The sequence below is a fragment of the Nomascus leucogenys genome, chromosome 18 (assembly GCF_006542625.1).
Source record: "Nomascus leucogenys isolate Asia chromosome 18, Asia_NLE_v1, whole genome shotgun sequence".
Classification (NCBI taxonomy): domain Eukaryota; kingdom Metazoa; phylum Chordata; class Mammalia; order Primates; family Hylobatidae; genus Nomascus; species Nomascus leucogenys.
Genome location: NC_044398.1, coordinates 67,488,127 through 67,512,637, shown reverse-complemented (window position 1 = coordinate 67,512,637; position 24,511 = coordinate 67,488,127). Strand labels below are relative to the sequence as shown.

The window sequence follows — 24,511 nt, the reverse complement described above, 5'->3', positions numbered from 1 at the left end:
CATTTTCGTCTTTTCTCCCAGCTGATGCTCTCCTGCTAGCCCACAAACATGTCAAATCTGCACCATCCTAAAAAGTTTCAAACATCTAGCTCTTGTGTGTATTTACTCTCCTCTTCTCTGTCAGGCTTCTTCGAGGTACAATCCTTACTCTCTGCACTTGCTTCTCATTGTACCCGCAATGTCACAGCAAACTGGCTTCTGTACTCACTGTCCATCTGCTTCCAGGGACTTGAATCACGCAAAGCACTCTCAACCCACCTTCTCTAATACCCACACCATTTTGGCATTACCACTTTCTCTTCTCTCCACCAAGTGTGGACCTTTGGTATCCAGCACATAAAGTCATTCGAAACGAACAGAATGATTGGATTCTCAAAATAATAGGCCAATCAGCCTAATAGGTCAGCCTTGGAATAGCTGAGAAGTATTGCTCCAGTGTCTTCATGGATTAGCTGAGAAAAATATCATATAAACTCTTAATTTGCATTAAATTTATAATAAATATGACCACTAGAAATAGTAAACTCAACATAACTGACAAACTAAAAATGTACATAGAGAATTTTTAATAGATTTTTTTAATTTTTTTTTGCACACAAAACAATAAACATTTTCTAAAAATACATACAAACAAAAAGATGCATATCAAACATATTAGGAAGGTTGCACATGGGAAGATGGGGAATAGAAATGGGGAGTGGGAATTAAAGAAAATAAATAAGAAAGGGACTTTGTATGGATTAATGATAATAACTCAATCCTCTATGTCTTTGACAAAGAAGGAGAAGGAAGAGAAGAAAAAGAAAGTGGGATAAAGGATCAGAAAGGGAGGAAAATAGAAAAAATTAGAGTATGACTCCAGGGTAGACCTGTTTTGTTGTTGCTGGGTTGGTTGGTTGGTTGGTTGGTTGGTTGTATTTTTCATATGTTTCGCCATGTTGGCCAGGCTGGTCTCGAACTCCTAGCCTCAAGTGATCAACTCACCTCTGCCTCCCAGAGTGCTGGGACTACAGGCGCAAGCCACCACGTCCAGCCCCCACACTGCGTCTGGCCTCCGTGGTAGACCTCCCAGACGGGAAGGCCGGGCAGAGGTGCTCCCCACATCCCAGACGGGGCGGCCGGGCAGAGGTGCTCCTCACTTCCCAGACGGGGCGGCCGGGCAGAGGTGCTCCTCACTTCCCAGACGATGGGCAGCCAGGCAGAGGCGCTCCTCACTTCCTAGACAGGGTGGCGGCCGGGCAGAGGTGCTCCTCACTTCCCAGACAGGGCGGCCGGGCAGAGGCGCTCCTCACATCCCAGACGGGGCGGCCAGGCAGAGGCGCTCCTCACTTCCCAGACGGGGTGGCCAGGCAGAGGTGCTCCTCACTTCCCAGACACTGGGCGGCCGGGCAGAGGCGCTCCTCACTTCCCAGACGATGGGCGGCCGGGCAGAGACGCTCCTCACTTCCCAGACGGGGCGGCCGGGCAGAGATGTTCCTCATTTCTTCCCAGATGGGGCGGCCAGGCAGAGGCGCTCCTCACTTCCCAGACGGGGCGGCGGGGCAGAGGCGCTCCTCACTTCCCAGACGGGGCGGCCGGGCAGAGGCGCTCCTCACTTCCCAGACGATGGGCGGCCAGGCAGAGATGCTCCTCACTTCTTCCCAGACAGGGTGGCCGGGCAGAGACGCTCCTCACTTCTTCCCAGACGGGGCAGCCGGGCAGAGGCGCTCCTCACTTCTTCCCAGACGGGGTGGCTGGGCAGAGGCGCTCCTCACTTCCTAGACAGGGTGGCGGCCGGGCAGAGGCGCTCCTCACTTCCCAGACGGGGCGGCCGGGCAGAGGTGCTCCTCACTTCCCAGACGATGGGCGGCCGGGCAGAGATGCTCCTCACTTCCCAGACGGCGCAGCCGGGCAGAAACGCTCCTCACTTCTTCCCAGACGGGGCGGCCGGGCAGAGGTGCTCCTCACTTCCCAGACGGGGAGGCTGGGCAGAGGCGCTCCTCACTTCCCAGACGATGGGTGGCCAGGCAGAGGCGCTCCTCACTTCCCAGATGGGGTGGCCGGGCAGAGGCGCTCCTCACATCCCAGACGGGGCGGCCAGGCAGAGGCACTCCTCACTTCCCAGACGATGGGCCGCCGGGCAGAGGCGCTCCTCACTTCCCAGACGGGGCGGGCAGGCAGAGATGCCCCTCACTTCCTAGATGGGGTGGTGGCCGGGCAGAGGAGCTCCTCACATCCCAGACGATGGGCGGCCAGGCAGAGACGCTCCTCACTTCCAGACAGGGCGGCCGGGCAGAGGTGCTCCTCACATCCCAGACGATGGGTGGCCAGGCAGAGACGCTCCCCACCTCCCAGACGGGGCGGCGGCCGGGCAGAGGCTGCAATCCTAGCACCCTGGGAGGCCAAGGCAGGCGGCTGGGAGGCAGAGGCTGCAGCGAGCCGACACCATGCCACCGCACTCCAGCCCGGGCAACACCGAGCACCGAGTGAGCGAGACTCAGTCTGCAGTCCCAGCACCTCGGGAGGCCGAGGCAGGCAGACCACTCGAGGTCAGGAGCTGGAGACCAGCCCGGCCAACATGGCGAACCCCGCCTCCACCAAAAGTACAAAAACCAGCCAGAGGTGGTGGCGCGCGGCCGCAATCCCAGCCAGCCGGCAGGCCGAGGCAGGAGAATCATGGGAGCCGCAGCCGCCAGGCCGAAGCACGAGAATCACGGGAGCCGGAGGTAGGGAGTCTGCAGCGAGCCGACTACACTCCAGCCTGGGCAACAGAGGGAAGAAAAGGAAGAAGGAAGGAAGGAAGGGAGGAGGGGAGGGAGGGAGAATGCTTATTATATTTTTGAGACAGAGTGTCGCTCTTGTTGCCCAGGCTGGAGTGCAATCTTGGCTCACCGCAACCTCGGCCTCCCAAGTTGAAGTGATTCTCCTGCCTCAGCCTCCCGAGTAGCCGAGACTACAGGCATGCGCCACCATGCCTGACTAATTTTGTATCTTCTTAGTAGAGACAAGGTTTCTCCATGCTGGCCAGGCTGGTCTCGAACTCCTAACCTCAGGTGATCCGCCCGCCTCAGGCTCCCAAAGTGCTCCAAAGTGCTGGAATTCTTCATTTCTTACTTACGAGTAGGTCTGCTCCGTCATGGCGCTGCCTCTCGTGGGCTCCGCTGCAGGCTGTGGCCGGGCCCGGCTGCGGCGGGCTCGCTCGGGCCGTAGCTGAAGGTGCGGCCGGAGTCCGGTGCTTGCTCGCTCGCTGGCTCACTGGCTGCACGGCGGGCCGGGAAGGCGGCTGGCGGGGAGAGGCCGGGCTCCAAGGCGGCCCCGCTCCCTGGGCCCCGGGGCGGGGCGGGCTCCGCTCTCGGCCTCCCTCACCCGCACCCGCGGCGGCGGCGGCGGCTTCGCTGCAGCTCCAAACCCAACATGGCGGCGGCCGCGGCGCGGAGAGCAAGAGAACAGATTTATTTTTAAGCTTGGTTGAATAATCACATTTTCTCAATAACTAAAAACTGACATGGGGAAATATTCATCAAAAGAATATGAAACTAGCCACAACTAAAACTTCATATGGTAAACAGTTGACAGACAAGTCCTTCTTGACTAAATTTGGATCTGTAACATTTTAATTGGGCACATTGGGCTTCGTTGTCATGAAACAATATGACAATAACTATAAACTGGTAAATTGTCCTGTGAATTTCCCATGAAAAATAATGCTGGTAAAATCATAATAAAAATTGAAAATAATGGATAATTTTAACTGTCCAGAAGATAAAATTGATTAAGGCATTGAGGTAGCTTTACAGAATTAGCTCCACAAAGTATGTGGTCACGAAACGTTATCAAAATTGGTGTAATGCTGTTTAAAAGTTTACATTCACAAATACAGAAAAGGAACATCTATGAAGTCAAATTAGCGGGATAAAAACATATATTTGATTGAAACTGTGTAATTCACATAGCCTTCCCTTCCAGGTAGAGTTTCTTGATCTCTCAGACTGGCCTACTGCTTCGCTAACCTTTTTTTATTTTTAAAGCAATTACCACCTTGTGCTGAAATTGCCACCAGAATGTAAGCCCCTCAAGAGCAAAGTGGTTTTATTCATCTTTGCATCCACAATGCCTAATGCAGTGCTTAGCCCTTAGTAAATGCTCAGTGATTGCCCAACAAAAACGAACTCGGTGAGCCAACACCCGATTAAGAATTCTCAAATTGGAACGTGCATCAGAATCACCTAGGGAACTTCTTTCACATACAGATTCAAAGACCCCACTCCCAGAGATTTCTGAGTCACTGGCTGGAGCCCAAAGTGATTTTAAGGCAGGTGTTCTAAAAACCACATTTTGAGAAACACAGGACTAGGACAAAAAGAGTGATAACTCTGGAGTATCTACCATACATATCAGTTAAGAAGCATGCTTTCCGCTGTGAGTAACAGAAAGCCTGACCTACTGAAGCAAGGAGTATGTAATATTTAGGTTTTGGCACTGGTTCAGCAGTTCATGGATGTTAGGATTGGCATCTCTGAGATTATCTTGGCTTCTTGTTTGCTTGTCATCTCATGGTTGATAAATGCCTGCCATAGTTCCAGACATCACATCATGTTCAAGGCAAGAAGAGGAGCAAGCAGTGCAGCTTGCAACTGTCCCTTTTATGGGGAGAGTTTCACTTATGTTTCATTGGCTGTGTAAATAGCCATCACCAGCTGCAAGGGCAAACAAATGGGTAAATGTTAGCTTGTCTTGCCTCTGTGGTGAAAAGCTTGAGGAAAGAAAGGGATGGAGAATGACTGCCAGTGTAGCCAAAGAACCTCTGCCATATTGTAGTCCCCAGCAATTCTTCATCCACCGAGCTCACCAAAGAATAATCCTCCTAACTGGATAGATGGAGTCTATTACTATTCCTAACTTACAGAAGAAGAAACAGGCACAGATAAGGTAAGTAGCTTTCCCAAAGTCACTCAGCTGATAAGTGATAGAGTCAAATCCGGGCAGTTTAGTTTCAGAATCCATGCTCTTAACCCCTGAATTCCACGAATTTAGAACTAAACTCATGGTGACTGAGTCTCTAAGTAGCTGTGTCCAGCGCAGCTGTTGTCAACTTTCATTGCACTATAACATCTCCTAGTAAAACAGACCTTCAAATACCTACATTTATCTTTATGCCTTTCTTTGAAATGCAGCCCCAGGATAGGGCAACATTTTTAATACGCATTAAAATTCAAAACTTGTCCTACTGCCTGGTTTATTTTGGGTCTGGTTATCTTTCTTCCTACACCTTGGCACATGAACCCTGTCCAAACTGCAAGCATGCTAAGAAAGTGTTGCAAATGAGATCCCAAGACGACTGTAGGCTTGTCCTTATTATAGCCTGTCTTCCAAACTGGAGGACATATTCAAATTCTCAGTAACACTTAGTCCCTGAGGTCCCTCTAACAATGAAAGCCATTTATTCCAACTAGGCTGTATTCAGGAAGTTCAAACGTCCAAAAAAGATAACTTTTCCCTGGAGCTATGCACATGGCAATGAAAATTAAACAAGGCAAAATTATAAAAATAAGATTTACCTCCTTTAGAGAGCCTGAAAAGTTTTCCCTTCCCTAATTGTAGCTAAATGACATTATCTCCAAATTATTTCTGTGTTATGGAAATTGTAACATTAAGAATCAGGAATGTGGCCGGGCGCGGTGGCTCACACCTGTAATCCCAGCACTTTGGGAGACCAAGGTGGGCAGATCACCTGAGGTCAGGAGTTCGAGACCAGCCTGACCAATATAGTGATACACTGTCTCTACTAAAAATACAAAAATTAGTCTGAAGTGGTGGTGCTTGCCTGTAGTCCCAGCTACTCAGGAGGCTGAGGGAGGAGGATCACTTGAACCCAGGAGGTGGAGGTTGCAGTGAACCAAGATCACACCACTGCACTCTAGCCAAGCGAGATTCCATCTCAAAAAAATAAAAAAAGAATCAGGAATGCATGCCATTGTTTCTCATTGTAGAAAAGGAAGAGTTGCTACACATTTTTTTTAACTAAAAATAACTTTCCGTACACATTATTTCATCACAAACCCTTGAGTCACGAGTTTACCCATACAATAAACCTGCCCATGTACCTCTGAAACTAAAAGTAAAAATATTTTTTAAATAAATAATGTGTCCCCCAAAAGTTCATGTGTTGGAAGCTTGATCCCCAATGCAGCAGTGTTGAGAGGTGGAACACTTGGGAGATGATTGGATTATGTGGACTCTGTCTTCACCAGTTGATTGATCCATTCATGAATTAATGGATTAGTGGGTTGACATGTGAATGGGTTATCAAAGGAGTGGACTGGTTATCAAGAGGGTGAGTCCGCTGTAAAGCCAGTGTGGCTGCCTATCATAAGTCCCCTCACCATGTGATGCACTGCACCATCTCAGGACTCTTCAGAAGGTCCCCACCAACAAGAGACCCTCCAGATGCAGCCCCTTGACCCTGGAATTTCCAGCCTCCAAAACTGTAAAAAATAAATTTCTTTTCTTTATTAAAAAAATGAAAACAACTTTTTTTCTTATAACAAAAGTAATGTATATGTATTGTAGAAAATTTAACACAAAAGAGTAAAAAAGAATAAATATTTTTAAATCCACAGTCACCACTGCGAATACCTGCTCATTTGCCCTCTACTTGTTCTGAGAAAAGGGCAGAGCAAATACAGTTGGCGTTCATTCTGAACAACAAGAAAAGGCTAGGACTGGGGTAGAGACCATTTGATGTGGGCCAGTGGGTCATAGCATCCAGATCATCATCATGACTGAGCCAAATAAGGTGAACATATGGTTGTTTTCTGGCATATTCTAATCATTAGGAGTAGAATGGACATTACCTTATCATCCACCGTGCTGCCTATGGTCCCTATGTCAGGTGAACTTGCCAAAATGTCATTTCAGGCACACAGTATCAATACTCATCAGCTATTGTCAGAGTGGAAGCCTGATGAGCCAAGTATACTGGAACCAGCAAGAGAAACCCCCTTCCTCCAGCAATGCCCCTCCAGGGCTCAGCATCATCATGTTTGCTGCAGAGGAGAAATGCTAAAAAGGGTCCAGGTTCATTATCTCAGAGCAGGTAATGAAGGGCTCATATGGAACTGAGAAGCAATAAGTTGATAACTTAACCAACACCCTTCAGAGGTTTGTAGAATTTGAGTCTCTTTTTCATGTTTCTGTTGTTATTGTTGTTTTAAGGAAAACATTTCGATGTCTACAAAGATTTTCATTGCCAAACATTTCACTATCCTCAAAGCCGTAGGGTCATCTCTAGCCCTTGAAATGTGAGTGTATTTTATCTTGAAGTATGTGGATTCCAACTACCTCCTCCCACTTCCACCACTCCCACCCTGGTCCAAGCCCTGGTTATCTCTCACCTAAATTGCTGCAATAGCCATCTGACTCATCTCCCCGCTTCTACTCTTGTCATTCTGTCCCCTAGAAACTAAATCAGTTCATTATGTTCATCATCCACTCAAAGCCCTTCAGTGGCTCCCAATTTCACTCAGAGTAAAACCCAAAGTCTTACAATGGCCTACTGAGGCCAGTAATGATCTTACCTCACCCCACTAGAATATAATCTCTGAGAAAGCAGAGATTTTTGTCAGTTTTATCTATTTTATCTATTTCCATGTTTCTAGCCATGTTTCTACAATGCCTGGCTCATGGTAGATATATTTGTTTAATAAGCAAATGTCCCATGCCTAGAACTGCCTCACCTCTGAACTTCTCATTTGTGAAGTCATACCTGTCTTTATCAAAGCACTCGACTTGAATAAGACACTGTGTTACTTGTAGCCCATTGTATTCTAATTGGTAAAATGAACATCATATATACTATTCTATGTAATCCCAGGAAATCACCCAAGTAGAATTTACTAGATGTCATTGTTCTCTATAAAAATAGGTAGAAATAGAAAGAAAAGAAAAAAAAACATTAGTTTGACCCAAAAAACTTTCTAGTATTTGGCCATTGGATACTTCATTTTCCAATAGGTGGTGTTTTCTATAGCCTGGAGCCATTACTGAAGAGTTCAGTGTCACAAAGCAAGGTAAGCAAAGAACTAATGGAATAGAATTTTAAGTATTCAGACAACATATCTTTTTTTTCCTTTGCCTCTCATTCAAACACTCCCTTCTACTTTACCTAAAACATTTATCTTATAGTTATATGAGACTTTCATTATAAATAAATGACAATAGATATTTATTCTATTGTCTTCGGTTGATCTCCATATGTAAATACTGTTCACAGTTCTGCTCATATACCCATCCTACTAGCCACTGTGGAACATGCACTACACCCAGCCCCACAGTTTATCACATTTAAGCAATATTAATCACAATGAATGCCTGAGAGTCATAATTTTACCTTTCGCAATTACTAATGTGAGCCAATTATCAAAAGTCTAGGAATATACCTGTAATGGAGGCTATTATTACTTTCTAGAGAAGCAGTAGGAAAATAATGTTGGCCTACTCGAAATCATTTGTTCATCTAAGTAATATTTATTGAACACATAATATATGCTCTAATGAATAAAACAGAAATATCCCCTGCCGTCATGGAGTTTACAATCTAGAGAAGAGTCAGCATAATTTTTCTATAAAGAGCCAGATAGTAAATATCTAAGCTTTGCAGTCCATGAGGTCACATACTCTGCCACTGTAACATGAAAGCATCCATAGACAATACATAGATGAACAAGCATGGATATATTTGCAGATCATACAAAGTAGATGGGATGCCCAGTATGGCATATGGCCATAGTTTGCCAATCTCTGTTCTACCAGAACAGAGATATTAATTAAATAATTAAATATTAAATTAAATGTTAATTAAATAATCCATGAAACAGGTATATAATTGCATACTGTGATGAGTGCTACAAAAAAATCATAGGGTTGAAAAAACTGGCATAGACATCCCCACAAAGCTAAGATGCAATTGAGGAGTAGTTGTCAGGTAGGTTTCCTGGAAGAGTGAGCAGCATGTGCAAAGGCCCTGAAGCAGGGCAGGCCTAACCTATTCAAGAAAGGTCAAGCTGGTTTTTGCCCAATGCTCAAGCAGGAGAAGAGGAGAGGAGCTAAAGCTAGAGAGATTATATGGGCCAGTGTGTACAGGGCCTCATGGGTTGTGCCACAGATTTGCTCCGTATCCTGAGACCAGTGGGAAAGCATGGAAAGGGAGTAAGACCTTTCATGGAACAAATGCTCAGTGCATGCCTACCAGCACCAGACACTCATCTACAGTGAATAAAACAAAGTTCTTGCCCTCATGGAGCTTATATTCCAGTGGGAAAGCCAGACCATAACCAAAAAATATGCAACGTAATGTCAACTAATATATTTGTCAAGTCTGTCAAGCAAAATAAATATCAAAAAGAATATGCTAGAATCAATGACTAGAGAGGGGTGGATAATGCTATAATTAGATTTGTGTTTTAATTGTTCTGTATAGCACAGGGTATACTAGTGAGATCAGAAAACTAGTTAAGAGATTGTTGCGGTGGCCCAGTTTAAAAAAATACGTATGTATATATGTGTGTGTGTGTTTTAAAAGATATATATATATATATATATATAACCACTTGAATCAGAGCATTGGCAGTGGACATGAGAGAAATAGATGGGTTGGAGATAAATTTATAAAGTATAGCTGACTGGCCTTGGTGATAGATTCCAAAGTGGTGTCGAGGATGGCTTTCAGATTTTTTTGTTTTATGCAACCATAGAAACCATGGTACTCTTCTCCAAGAAAGGAAAGCTGGCAGGGGACAGCTTGGGAGAGGAAGATGCTAAGCTTACTGTTGGACATTTGAGTTTGAGCATCCTTTAGGAGCTCCAGACAAAAGATGTTGAGTAGCCAGTCGAATAATCAGTGGACTTGTGTGTCCATGAGCAGTGTTCTAACCAAGTCAGGCAATGTCCATGTGGCAAGAACTGCTCTGCCCTTGGACTGGGCTGAGAGGTCCCCACCTGAACTGAGGCTCAAGCTCAAAGATAGAGTCCTGTAGCTAGGGATGTTGGCTAGAATCATGACAAATGCTGTGGTTTCATATTTAATATTAATATGAAAGCAGCTAAAATGTACTGAGTGTTCATTATATGTTAGACACATTAATTATCTTATTAAATCTTAACACAGTCCTATAAGATATAAACTATTTTCTCTTTTTAGAAATAAGGAACCTGAGCCTGAGAATTTAACCAGCAAAGTCACTTGGCAAGCAAGAGAGGCAAGATCTACCCCAAGTCTGTCAGACCACCAAATCTGAGCTATTACATGCTGCCAGCAACCCAGCTAGTGATGCACTCACAAGAAAGTTCTGGTAGCCTGGGCTAGGGGCAAAGCTGCGCCATGCAGATGAGGAAGCAGACAGTGAGGGGAGCCAGAGCTGGGAGCCATCAACAACAATGACAGCTTCAGAGGGGACACTTCCGACATTTGGGAAGATGAGGCCTCTTCATTGCTGCTAGTGTTATTTTGACACAGATTCCTCCGTTTTAGCACACTTGGGATGATGGAGTCTGGAGAAAAACCTGGTAATATGTAGGCAGACGCTAAGGATTAAGTTAAAATGAGGACCCCTAACCTAGTGGTTATTAAACTTTAGCATGCTTAAGACTCCACAGGGAGGTTGTTAACATTTTAGATTCCACAATCCCACCTCTAGAGAGGCCCACTCAGGGGCTCCAGTATCTGCATTTTTTACAAGCACCAGGTGATCTGGACTGGACAATACTCAGTACTTTGAGAGCTTTCTCTTCTTGGCCTTTCATCAAGAGCAGTTCCAGGCCCCCTGTTAATTCTGGTGAGGTTTTCAACTTATCCCTATGTACTGATGGAGAAGAAGGAAATTTGCAACAATGTGCAACAACATTCACAGTAGTAGGGAGTTGGGTCTCAGAATCTCTTGCATAGCCTAAGTGGTCCAAGCTTACGATAAAGTATCACAAGGACTTTCTTCCTCACAGAGCAAAAAAGTCTCTGGTATCTATGGATCAGTTAATGATGCTCAGAAATGATCAACAGTATTTCTGGAAATTCTTTCACTGACCCATGGGAAAGAAATTTCAGTTGCGGAAGTCACTTTTTTAACGGAATAACCTAGAGTCTAAGTACCCAGGAACTGGATTCTAGATTGTCAACTAAATGGCAGGTTCTCTTCCTGGTGGCTGGCAACAGGGTGGCCAACTCAAGATGAATAACAAGTACGCAGCAGATTGAGCCTGCCACAGCTCTCAGGTGAACAACGACTGGGTGTCTCTCTTTAGTGTGTAGACTTCTCCTTTGCTATGTGTCTATTTGGTCTTCCCCATCTGCCACGTAGGCATTTTTTCCAACGTGGCAGCGCATAAGGGTGAAAACTGTTTGCTTCAAAACACAGGCAACTTAGTTTCATCTTTGTAGTAGGATTTCTTGTTCTGGTAGATTCAGGTACAAGTTATGTCCACCAATCCATCCCAAAAGAAGAAAAGTAAAATGAGTCAGGCACAGTGGCTCACGACTGTAATCCCAGTGCTTTGGGAGGCCTAGGCAGGAGGATCACTTGAGCCCAGGAGTTCAAGACCAGCCTGGGCAACATAGTGAGACCCTGTCTCTATGAAACAAAAAATAAAAAATTAATCAGTCAGGCATGGTGGTGCTCACCTGCAGTCCCAGCTAATTGAGAAGCTGATGTGGGGGGATTAGTTGAGCCCAGGAGTTTAGGCTGCAGGAGTGAGCTGTATTCACACCATTACACTGCAGTCTAGGCAACAGAGCAAGACCTTGTCTCAAAAAAAAAAAAAGAAAAGAAAAAGAAAAAACAGTAAAAAGAGGGATAATAAATAGGAGAGCAACAGCTCATCGAAAGCTATGAAGAAATAAAATGAAAGCACTAGCTTTATTCTCCTAATTAAGCAGCCAGTGCCAGCATTCATTTACTTGGCTAAACAGTTCACAGCATTTTGTACATGGGGCTACCTAAAGTGTTGTTCTCACACCACTGCCAGTCCCCACTAGTGATCTGCAAAATGGCAGTGCTTAGAAATGTCTACAGCAACTAGACCGTGACACGATACCCAAGTACAAACTCCAGCACATTCATCTTGTTGAAAAAGGTATAGGCCAGTTCAGGTGTGGAGCTTTCTTGGTGAGTTTCAGGTAGGGTGAACTGAGTATTAGCATTGGTGTGTGACAGATTGGGAAAAACCAACCTGGTCCTCTAGCAGAGCCATAAATAACACACGGTATCAGAAGAGCTGAGGCGTTGTGATGTTGTGAAATAGTGAGGCACTATCAGAGGAGCTAAAGACTAGGAATGTAGGGACTCACATTTCTATTATACATGGTGGTTTTCTCCAACTTCCAATTCTCAAGTATTATCTTGATGATTTCATGTTCCAGAAAACAACATCCGATACTTACAAGAGAGAAAGCTCTCATGGCCCTGGTTTAGGAATTATGGGGGAAGATGGGAAATAACCTTATGATCCAGAAAGCAAATTCCTAATCCTCAAGCATAATGTCAGGCAGAAGAAGGGAAAGACTTAGGGGCCATGCACGGTGGCTCATGCCTGTAATCCCAGCAATTTTGGGAGGCCAAGGCAGGCAGATCACTTGAGGCTAGGAGTTCAAGACCAGCCTGACCAACAAGGCAAAATTCCATCTCTACTAAAAATATAAAAATTATCTGGGCGTGGTCGTGCGCATCTATAATCCAAGCTACTGCTTGAGAGGCTGAGACATTAAAATTGCTTGAGCCTGGGAGGCAGAGGTTGCAGTGAGCCGAGATAGCTCCACTGCACTCCAGCCTGAGTGACAGAGCAAGACTCTGTCTCAAAAAAAAAAAAAAAAAAAAACACCAAGAGAAAGACCATAGATAGAAAGCAAAAGCGGATCAAGATTAAGTGACAACTTTAACACCAGAAGTAAACCAGAAATGAAAGGGCGAGCTATCCAAAATCCCTGCTTCCTTAATGAAGTCATTCTCAGGAGTAATTTAACCTGCATGAATTATTTTTGTCACATTGATACAAAGGTTAAGAATGTGGCTCTTGGGTAAGCTTAGCTGCCTTGCTTCAAATCCCGGCTTGGACATGTACTCTATGTGTGCTTGTGGGTAAATTACTTAACCCTTCTGAGACTTAGTTTTCTCAGCTATAAAAAATGGATAATAATAATACCTCTATGGCCAGGCGCGGTGGCTCAAGCCTGTAATCCCAGCACTTTGGGAGGCCGAGGCGGGCGGATCACAAGGTCAGGAGATCGAGACCATCCTGGCTAACACGGTGAAACCCCGTCTCTACTAAAAATACAAAAAAATTAGCTGGGCGTGTTGGCGGGCGCCTGTAGTCCCAGCTACTCGGGAGGCTGAGGCAGGAGAATGGCATGAACCCGGGAGGTGGAGCTTGCAGTGACCCGAGATCGCGCCACTGCACTCCAGCCTGGGGGACAGAGCAAGACTCCGTCTCAAAAAAAAAAAAAAAAAAAATACCTCTATCATAGCTTTATTGTGAGAATTAATGAAACATTACACAAAAAGTACTTAGAATGGTAACTGGCCTTATTTAGTAAATCACTAAATAACTATTATCTATTATTATTAGAAAAAAATCCTATAGTAAGAACTTTTTAAAAACACCTGTGTTACTTTTAAGATCTAAAGTGCAAAGAGATTGTCTTTTATATTTAAAAAGCTAAAATAGGCTGGGTGCCGTGGTGCACACCTGTAATCCCAACACTTTGGGAGGCCAAGAAAGGTGGATCACCTAAGGTCAGAAGTTTGAGACCAGCCTGGCCAACATGGTGAAACCTCATTTCTACTAAAAATACAAAAATTAGCCAGGCCTGGAGGCGGGCACCTGTAATCCCAGCTATTTGGGAGGCTAAGGCAAGAGAATCGCTTGAACCCAGGAGGTGGAGGTTGTGATGAGCCAAGATCGCACCACTGCACTCCAGCCTGAGTGACAGAGTGAGACTCCATCAAGAAAAAAAGAAAAAAAAGCTAAAATATACCATTTAGATTCCCAAAAGCAAAGCCACAAAGATTAGGTATATTTCTCACAAAACCCCAAGTGGAATTACTTACCAACTTCTCCAAGCCCACTTCTCTAGGGTATTTCCACTGTCTTATATTTTTTTAAGTCCATCTGGGAAGGGGACAATATACATTTATGCTTTAAAATGCCGAGAATATCCCAAAGAAGACATGAGAAACAGGGAATTGTGGTCATATCCAGAAAGGGCAATACATTCTTAAGAGAGTAGAAAAGAAGGAAGAGGGCTTAATTTTGGCTATATATCCTTTCGTACCTTTTTAAATTTGAAACCATGAATACACATTATATATTCATTAATAAAATTTTTTTAAAGAATGTGAATGCTCAAGATGATGCAGTGTAAAGTAAAAAATGCTAGACCAGTACCCAGGAGACCTGGACTCTATCACTTACATGTTATGAGATCATGGCGAGACACTTAATATCTTCTGGGATTTCGTAGCTGTAAAATAAAGGAATGAATGCCTCCCAAGCCACCTCACTGGGTTTATGTGAGGGTCAAATGAGATTATAGAGCTGCTTTCCAAAGTACAAAGCATTATACAAATATAAGATATCACTATTATTACTGGAACCAGGTCTTCCTTGCTTGTTTTGGCTCCTGGAATCACAAAAGAAGACTGAAAAATTTGGCTTCAAGAATCAGGAGTCACCTAATAGAGGGAGTAGATTATATCCCTTTTCAAGTTAAAGCCCACATTATAACATCCTTCACTTCCACTCCCTAATCCCATCACCATAGAAAATAATGTCTAGGCGGGTACGGTGGCTCAAACCTGGAATCCCAGCTCTTTGGGAGGCCAAGGTGGGAGGCCAAGGTAGGAGGCTTGCTTGAGCCCAGAAGCTGCCTGAGCAACATGATGAGACCTCATCTCTACAAAAAATTTTAAAAATTAGCTGGCCATGGTGGTGTGCACTTGTAGTCCCAGACAAAGTATGATTCTGGAAAAAAAAAAAAAAAAAAACTTTGGTCTAAATCCTAATCCTCCCCCAACATATTTAACACCAATAGATGCAATGTCACAATGTGCTATGTACCAATTAGAATAGAGGTGAAAGATCCCAGGTCTATCTGATTTCTCTAATCAGAAGAGGATGCTGTGCAAACATTCAAAGGCAAAGAAGAATACCTCTTTGCCAGTTGGCCCTGTCGATAAATAGGAAAACTCAAGATGTCAGAGAAAAGGGCAAAAGCCAAGAATAGTTTTGAACCCTCTGGGGATCAGGCCTGTGCCCCTGGAACTGAATGTCATGTGCAATTAGCCTCAAGCCCAGCTAACCAACTCTCTCCAGCCTCCCAAACAGTTTCTGCTGCATTAAAAAAATCTATTGTAAGCTGGTGCTTGAGAGGCTCACCTATTAATCTTTTCTGAAAATGTCACTTTTACAGGTTTTGCCTTGTAAGAGTAAACCAATATTTACTCAGCATTTATTGTGTGTAAGGCTCTTTCAAATATGTAATCTTGTTTATTCATCAAAACCTATAAGAAAGCTACTATTCACCCTATTTTACAGTTAAGAAGCCTGAGATTCTGAGAGTCCCGACGGAACTGCTTCATGATTGTTCTGCCAAGGTTTGAATCCAGGTACCCAGCACTAGATCCAGTGCTTCTTCTCTTTGTCTTGGTACTCCCAAAATTAAATTTGCCATAGAATATTCTCAAACATTGAGACATCATATGTGAAATATTTAGCTGCAATATACGAAGAGCTACAGTAAAAGCAAAATTCACACCATGAATCAGATATTTGAGGTTAAGGCATAAGCTTAAAATGCAGGTAACCAGACGCAGTGTGGGCAACGGTTAAACTCCACCTTTTTCTGCCCATCGGTACTGGAGGTGATTATGGCCCCTCCTAGGGTCACTGCACACAGTTGTGCAGGTTGCATGCCAATTCACAGTATATATGAATGGTGCCCCCTGCAGGTATCCGTGCACATCCTCAACAACTGTCTGCAGCAGTCCAACTTCCCTTTAGGTATCACTTGCAATTGTGACTACGAAATGTCAAAGTCTAATTCTGTTTGGAAAGATAAACTCACCAAACTCTACATTCAGCGAATTTGCACTGTTATTTACAGTATGTTGGGGGAGACAAAAAAAAAACTGTGGAGTTTTGCTCTTGTTGCCCAGGCTGGAGTGCAATGGCACCATCTCGGCTCACTGCAACCTCTGCCTCCCAGGTTCAAGCAATTATCTTGCCTCGGCCTCCTGAGTAGCTGGGACTACAGGCATGCGCTACCATGCCCAGCTAATCTTTTGTATTTTTAGTAGACAGGGTTTCATCATATTGGCCAAGCTGGTCCCAAACTCCTGACCTCAGGTGATCCACCTGCTTTGGCCTCCCAAAGTGTAGGGATTACAGGCATAAGCCACCACTCCCAGCCAAAAATAGTTTTTAAGACTAATTTTAGCCTACAAATTATCTGTGATTTTGTTATTTTAGGTAAGTTGGAGAGGCTGACTAATAAGAGATATAGAAACAACCATTACTAAGTCACTTATTCAAATGAACACTGAAGCCCAACACATCACTTTACAAACAAATCACAGTCCTTGTCCCAGACCTAGCGCTCCAAATTCCCAAAAATCAAATCAGTATTTTTTCTTGTTGTTGTTTGTTTTGTTTTGTTTTGGGACAGAGTCTCACTCTGTCACCCAGGCTGGAGTGCAGTGGCGTGATCTCGGCTCACTGAAACCTCTGTCTCTTGGGTTCAAGCAATTCTCCTGCCTCAGCCTCCTGAGTAGCTGGGATTACAGTCATGTGCCACCACACCTGGCTAATTTTTGTATTTTTAGTAGAGACAGCGTTTTCCCATGTTGGCCAGGCTGGTCTCAAACTCCTGACCTCAGGTGATCTGCCCACCTCGGCCTCCCAAAGTGCTGGGATTACAGGCGTGAGCCACCGCGCCGAGTCCGAAAATCAATGTTCTAAACTCATCCAAATCTCTGACACCCAGAAGAAATCAGGGAATTAGGTCATCATTGTCAGGGCTTTGCATTTACCTCCTGAAATTCAGGGCTAAAGGAACTGAACCAGGGTAATTCCAATTTCTCAAACTCTATAGCAGATAACATCTTCCATGAAAATGGGAGTATCTGGTCCCCGAACATCAGGGTTCCACTGAGAAGCAGATGGCACCCTTGAAATAGCATACTCTCAGGAGGATATACTTACAAACCTGTAGGCATAGAGGAGCCACAGAGATAGTGCAGTTTAATAGTTAGTAGAACTGTGACTGACTAGGCCTAAAAAGAAGAGGAGAAGTTACCAAAGAAGAGACTATGCAGAGACCACACCTTGAGAAGAGCTGTGACCTTCCATAGATGCACACAGCAGTTCCAGGCAACCTAGCAGGCAGGAAGCCAGGGGAACCAATATTTGACCTCATTCATCCCTTCCTTCTCATCTCCTCCTGGAATTCCTTCTTCACTGGACAAACCCAGAGGATGAAGACATGGAAACCCTTTGTGGGTCCATATGGGCCAGTTTTTCTGAGCAGAAAGACAGATGCAGAAAGGTGGAGAATGGGAAGGGGAGATGGAGGGACCAGGGGCAAAAGGAGGCTGGCACAGCAGTTGAACTATCTTTAGAACAGAATCTGTCCCTCTTGAATTTCTTCATCTGTCTCTGAATCTCTTTCCCACCTTTATGTATATGACCTGTTAGCAGACTTTTAGAGTTAAGTACTAAGTTTATTCTGCTTTTTTTATTTTTTCAATGTTGAGGACAGAGGTCTAAAGACATCTCACAAATTCACGCCACACTCAAGTCATTTTTCCATCAGCATATGGCCCTCGGGAAGATCATATTTGAAAAGGGGTATTTTCAAAAGAGGTATTTCAAATACTTTCAAAAAGATCATATTTCTTGCCATTTGGGGAAATAGGTGTGTGTAAGTACCTTCAACTCTTCCTAAATAAAGTGCTTTGAATCTGCAGCCTGGGTCTGAGGGGCAGCCTTATTGGTAATTCCCTCCCCAGCTTACCCAGCAGGGCCACAGGACACAGGTGGTCTTGCACTGAAAGCTTGGAAGAAAACAGCAGTAATGCCCTGGGTTGAATGTTCCTCTCCACTGAATTGTTACTTGATTGCCCCCTAATTTCTTTCTAGAATTATATTTTAAGGCCTATTCTGTTATTCCATCAGGACCATGAGATAAAATGTTCAATTACCCCAGCTAAGGAGAACATTCCTGGGGCAGCAGTCTTCTCTCTACACCAGCACATTCAGCAAGCCTTTGGCCTCTGAGAGGTCCTAGACTCCCCTGGAGGTTCAGTAACTCATCAACTTTCAAATTTCAAACACTTAGAGTATGTGGGATCTGGGGCTGGAAGAAGGAGACTTAAGAATCACATCCTCCACCAGCCTGGAGATGAATGCTATGCCTTTGCTTCTCTGTAAATTCGCCAGAGAGGTAAGACTGGAGTCAATAAATGGGCTAGAGCCCAGAAAATAGCATTCTAGAAAATACCATAGCTCATCAAATCTAAGATGTCAACAATTTGTAAGGCACACCATTATTGTATGTGCCACTAAGAAAGTAAAAAAATAAAAAACACTGCCAATCAATGACAACAACTCCTTGCTTCTTTGAAATTTCTTTGATTTATTCCAAAGGATTTGGGAATTCCTACTTCCTTTAGTCACATTGCTCATCCTATTATTGGCAATCCTTTTGCACATATCTCAGTAACACATATAACTCAGTTCCAACTACTTATGAGTATCTTCCTTTTTTAAGTCCCATAAAGCCTTTTAAAAAATATGGAATTTCCTCCATTCTGCCAAGATGGATATTTGCTTCACTGACATCAAAATTATGCTTTGCTGCTCTGTTTCATGCCTCTGTGTAAATAATGACTTCATTCCAGAGCTGAATCATAATGTAAACCTACCAAAATACTTTAAACACCATTGAGTAGTACCAACAACAAACATAACCCCATTAAAATGAGGACTCCGTGACCAGCAACGAATGACCAAGTTCATACATGCACAAGAAAACACCCACAGATGCCAAGCCAGTGGCAAGAGTAAAAGATCACCATTTGCAAATCTCATCCTGATTTCAGAGGTGCTAAAATATGTGTGTGGGGGGTACATCTTAGAAACATTAAAATATGATGAATATTAAAATATACCTGCATTTAGCTGGCTAGTGCCCTAATAACCAGGGTACATTTTTAAAACATTTGATCTTAGAGAGTATGTGGGTAGGGTCCCAGTAGGAAATAGATGGCAGACACAAAAAGGGGTGATTTTAAATAATTTCGATGAAAAGACTATTTATCAAAGTGTGGGCAGGATCAAGGGAAACCAACAAGCACCTCTGGGCTAGAAATAGCAGAAAATTGCTACAATCCCCGACCTGAAGATGTAAGAGGAAAGAGAGGTCACCTGAACCCAGAGAAACCAGCAATGTAGAGGAGGCCACCACAACAGGAGCTGTGGCCTTTGGTAGAGAAAGGTGGCTGGATAGGGAGGAAGCAGAAGGAATACATAGCCTGATCTCTCAGTCTCTCTGTCCTCCAGTCTCCTGTGTTTGGCCACATCATCCAGCAGTCAGAAGGGATGTGGTCCGTGGAGGTCAGCCCCCAGCACAGACAGCAGAGTACAGAACAAAAGGAGGTGGAAGAAAATGTCCAACATTGATAGTTTTAGCTTAAAGTTTAGTATTCTATGGTGGCCTTGCATGAATTTTATGACCAAAGTGGATATTTCATAGCCCCTGGATGAAAATGATAACAACAGCAAGGACCTGGGAACTTGGAACTTGACTGCCCATTTGTCTGACTGTTGGATTAGATCCAAATTTGTGTTCTGAGAAAAATCTTAACCCTACCTCTGGCTACTCCAGTTATATATAAAGATGACTGAGATAGAGGTAGGCAGACAGGTAGGTAGAGAGACATAGGCACACAAACACAATCTGACCTCACCTTGTAAGGCAGCTCCAAGTGGCTATGGCAAGAACAGCCAAAGTTAGAATAAGGTGGGCTCAATGGCTTTGAAGCCAGCTTTACATGTAGATGAATAACAATGTGCCCTGAACTTGCTGTGTGCTAGACACTGGGCCAAGTGCATTATATTCAGGCCTCAATTAACCCTCACACAACCCTCTGAAGTAGGTACTATGGACTATTCCCACTATACAGAGGTTTAAGAATAACAGCAAGCACGAATGTCTTTTAAAATAAACTGGATTATATCACTTTCCTGCCGAAAGTGCCTTCTTCTGCACTTAGAAGAGACTCTGAAGTCCCCATCAGAGCCCACACAACTTCATGTGATGGGACTCCAACCTGGCTCCTGGCTTCAGCTCATCCCCAGACATCCTGTTTCACAGGCTCCAGCTGCACTGAGCCTCCTTCGCTTCCTTGGGTGCTCCCAGTTCATTCCCTCCTCAGTCCCTTTGCATAGGCTGTTCTTGGTTATCATATTGAATGCTCTGCTCCTGTTGCTGAAGGGCAGCCTTCTCATCTTCTATCAGCTCGATGGTCGCCCCCTAGAGGCCTCCCCTGACCAACCCACCTAAAGTGGATTCATCCACCTGCATCCCCGGCCTTTTTCCTCTCTTAGGCCCTTGTTTGTTTTCTTTGCAGCATTCCACCACGTGTGCAGGTGTGTATGTATGTCTCACTCCCACTAGGACATGAGTCCCCTGAATGTAGCAAGTATATCTGACTTGGTCCTCTTCCCAGCTCACCCCAGCCTCACTCTTTCAGCCCCTCAGTGTCCTTTGAAATCTTTATTAAAATTTGCCATTCTTTTCTTTTCTTGCTACTTATTCTTAGACTGTTTCCCCGCAAGAACCAAAGTTCCTTTGTTCACCACCCTATCCTCAGCACTGGAAATTCTCCCTGGCAATTTGATAGTGAAATATGCCCAAGGTCTTGGGATCACTGAATGGGCAGGATCTGCACCCAGGTCCTCTTTCTCCAGAGCCCTGCCCCTGCTTCAGCTCAGGAGACTATGTTCATGAGACTTCCTCACCCTGCAGGGAAGCAGGACACAAATGTCAGGTAGTCTTCCCATGTGGCCTGCCCCTATGGATGAAGAACAGCAGTCACACTTCTATCTCCAGTGTCCCCCAGCCGAGTTGGTAGAACTAACTAAAAAGGCACTGAGCCAAAAAAAAAAGGAAATCCCTGCACCTTCTCTTCAACCCCAGCTATTCTAAGCTGCATGGAAACTGGTTATGTTTCTCCATTAGGCAGAAGGGGTGGCTCCTGTCAGCATTAAAAAGGCACAGACGGAGGCAGCGTCATTACCCCAAGGTATCAGGCTCTGGTCTTCCTTCAGCTTTCCTGCCTTCCCAACATCATTAATTTTTTTCAGTTTAATCACAAGAAGAAACAGGATATACAAAGCCCCAAACAGCATTGTCTCCTTCTCCTGGGGAATATATCACCATTTCATTTGTATAATGTACTGAAGCTTTCATGTACATCCTTCCTCTGGTGCTGCCTTCTGCTTTTCTCTGCCTTTCTAACTCCTCCACCACTTTCTTTCTGCCAGGGAATTTGTTCAGTGTAAGCACATGCACACGTGTCTTTTAAAGCACAACTCTAGCTGCATTCCTAGCAAAGGAAGAAGAAGCCTTTGTGGCCCAACTAATTCAACAGGATTCAATTACTCATGGAACATTTATTAAGTGGGAAGAAAGCAGTGGTCCAACCATTTGTTATTAATCCCATGATCTGTCACCACAGAGGTCACTTTATCCTCAAATGCGGGAGTGGTTAATAACCAAAACTTGGAAACTGTTTTACAAAGGAGTCATAGACACACATCATTTATGCCTCATGATACAGATAGAAAATAGGCTTTGTGGGAGGGGGAAGATGACAAGCAGAGAAGTAGCACAGGGCACATAGTTCCCTGAGGCCTCATTATCCCAAAAGCTTTGGTCAGGCATAGGTAAGTCCCAAGCCCATGGTCAATTGTTTTGCATTCTTTTATGAAATGTTCAGCCAGGTGCCCACCACAAGAGAAGACAGAGGAGAGGCTCAGGAAAACAAAGTGTATTATACTCACAGTTCCTAGAGACAGGAGCTACAGCAGGCCACTCAGGGCCACAAGGAAAGACACCCGGGTGGTCAGGAAGCAGAAGATAGAAGCAAGTAAATGGTTTATGCTAGAGTCTTTATTGAAGTTTCCATAGGAAAGACAAACTAGGATTGGCTAGTTTGAATAATTTCAGCAAGCTGTAAGCTATAAGCATGTCCCTAGTTGCCTGGTACCTGGCCCTGGGATGATTAAGGCAGAGGAATATTGCTTCCTGGGGTGCATGGACCAGATAGAGGAGATATGGCCCTGGATTGGGCAGTTGGGATACCTAGGGCACGCTCCCAGCTGAGCCCTTTGCTGTATCCCAGAATTGGCCAGCAACGGGAGGGGCAGTCTATCCTAAGATGGAAACATGTTTTTGTCTTTTTGGTTTTTTTGTTTTACAAGATAGAGTCTTGCTCTATTGCCCAGGTTAGAGCGCAGTGGTGCGATCTCGGCTCACTGCAACCTCTGCCTCCTGGGTTCAAGCAATTCTTCTGCCTCAATCTCCCAAGTAACTGAGATTACAGGTGCGTGCCACCACTCCTGGGGGGTTTCACCATGTTGGCCAGGCTGGTCTCAAACACCTGACCTCATGATCCACCCACCTTGGCCTCCCAAAGTGCTGGGATTATAGGCATAAGCCACCATGCCCAGCTGGAAACATTTTTTAAGATGCCAAAACATTAGCATACAGAAATTTTAAATATATATACAATACATGTGATGCTTAATTTTATGTGTCAACGTGACTGGGCCATGGAATGCCCAGATTGCTGGTTAAAGTTTTTTTTTTTTTTTAGATGAAGTCTCACTCTGTTGCCCAGCCTGGAGTGCAGTGGTGTGATCTGGGCTCGCTGCAACCTCCAGCTCCCAGGTTTAAGCGATTCTTCTGCCTCAGCCTCTCAAGTAGCTGGGACTACAGGCACCCTCCACCACACCTGGCTAATTTTTGTATTTTTAGTAGAGACAGGGTTTTGCCAAGTTGGCCAGGCTGGTCTCAAACTCCTGACCTCAAATGATCCACCCGCCTTGGCCTCCCATAGTGTTGGAATTACAAGCAGGAGCCACCGCACCCAGCCTGATTAAACATTATTTCTAAGTGTGTCTATGAGGGTGTTTCTGGAAGAGATGAGCATTTGAATTGGTGGAATGAGGAAAGCAGATGGCCCTCCCCAATGTGGGTGGGCATGATGCAATCTGTAGAGGGACCAAATAGAAGAAAAAGGCAGAGGAAGGTCCCATTCACTCTCTGTCTGACTGCTTGAGCTGGAATATTGATCTCTGCCCTTGCCACTCTTTGTTCTCAGGTCTTCAGACCCAGACTGGAATCTACACCACCAGCTCTTTGGCTCTCAAACATTAGGACTACACCAACAGCTTTCCTGGGTCTTCCGTCTGCAGTCCCGTGGCAGATCATGGGACTTCTCAGCCTCCATAATTATATGGGCCAAGACCATAAAATAAATTTCTTCCTAGATACAGATGTAGATATATGGGATATAGATACGTATCCTATTGGTTCTGTTTCTCTGAAGAACCCTGATCAATGCAATACATTGGTGTTCTGGTAGAATAGAGCTCAGCAGCATCAAGCTCCAAACATTTTTGGGGACAAGGACAGGAAATATCTATATAGCTATAATACTGGATGCTGTCTTGTCAAGGAAGTGTGCTTATTGGAAATGGGGCCTCTGGAGCCCAGGGCTGGAATCAGCCTGTTCTTTAATCAAGCTAGTGCAGACCCACTGAGCCAGATGTCTGCTAATTTACTGAAAGATCAAAAGAAATGAACCCCTAGGGCCATCACATTTTTCTTTCCTCAGAGGTGGAATGGTAATCTCCTGGGAAACAGGGCCTGAAGCTATTGAGTGCACTGGAGAAGCAACCAAACGAGAATGAATCATCCACCAGCTCTTCAATCTCAGAACACAGTCACTGCTTGGTTTGGGATTACTGGTATTTGGGGTTTGGCCTGAATCCCCAGGCTGATTGCAGAAACATGCGAAACTTAATCCACATGAATGAAGGATTGAATCCATGCAAGGGGCAACGATCTGGGACTCCTCAACAGGGTGACAGAGAAATCTACCTAGCACTTGAACTGGGCCCTTATTAGTACAGAGGATTCAAAGACCGAACTGGAGATGCAGAGCTGGGAATGGGAAGGAGGCAGGAGGAAGGGAGGGAAGAACACATTTCAGGCAGTGCACATGGTATGAAGATGAAGAAGCAAAAGGGAGTCCTGGTACTTGGTCATCAGAAAAGCCATTTCTTTCCTCCAACCCTTTTGTAGATTAAATATTTAATATGTGCAAACAGAATATTAAAACAAATGTCTGAGGTAAAATGAAACACCCCCCACTACCTCTACCATGTTAAATGAAGTGACACCTCTACAATGGCCAGCACC

At 44.6% G+C, this 24,511-nt stretch overlaps 1 pseudogene; it reads left to right on the top strand.

The window, feature by feature from the left end:
* Positions 1–3,115: 3,115 nt before the first annotated feature.
* LOC100607947 overlaps positions 3,116–24,511 on the top strand; it is a 34,772-nt pseudogene continuing 13,376 nt past the window's right edge.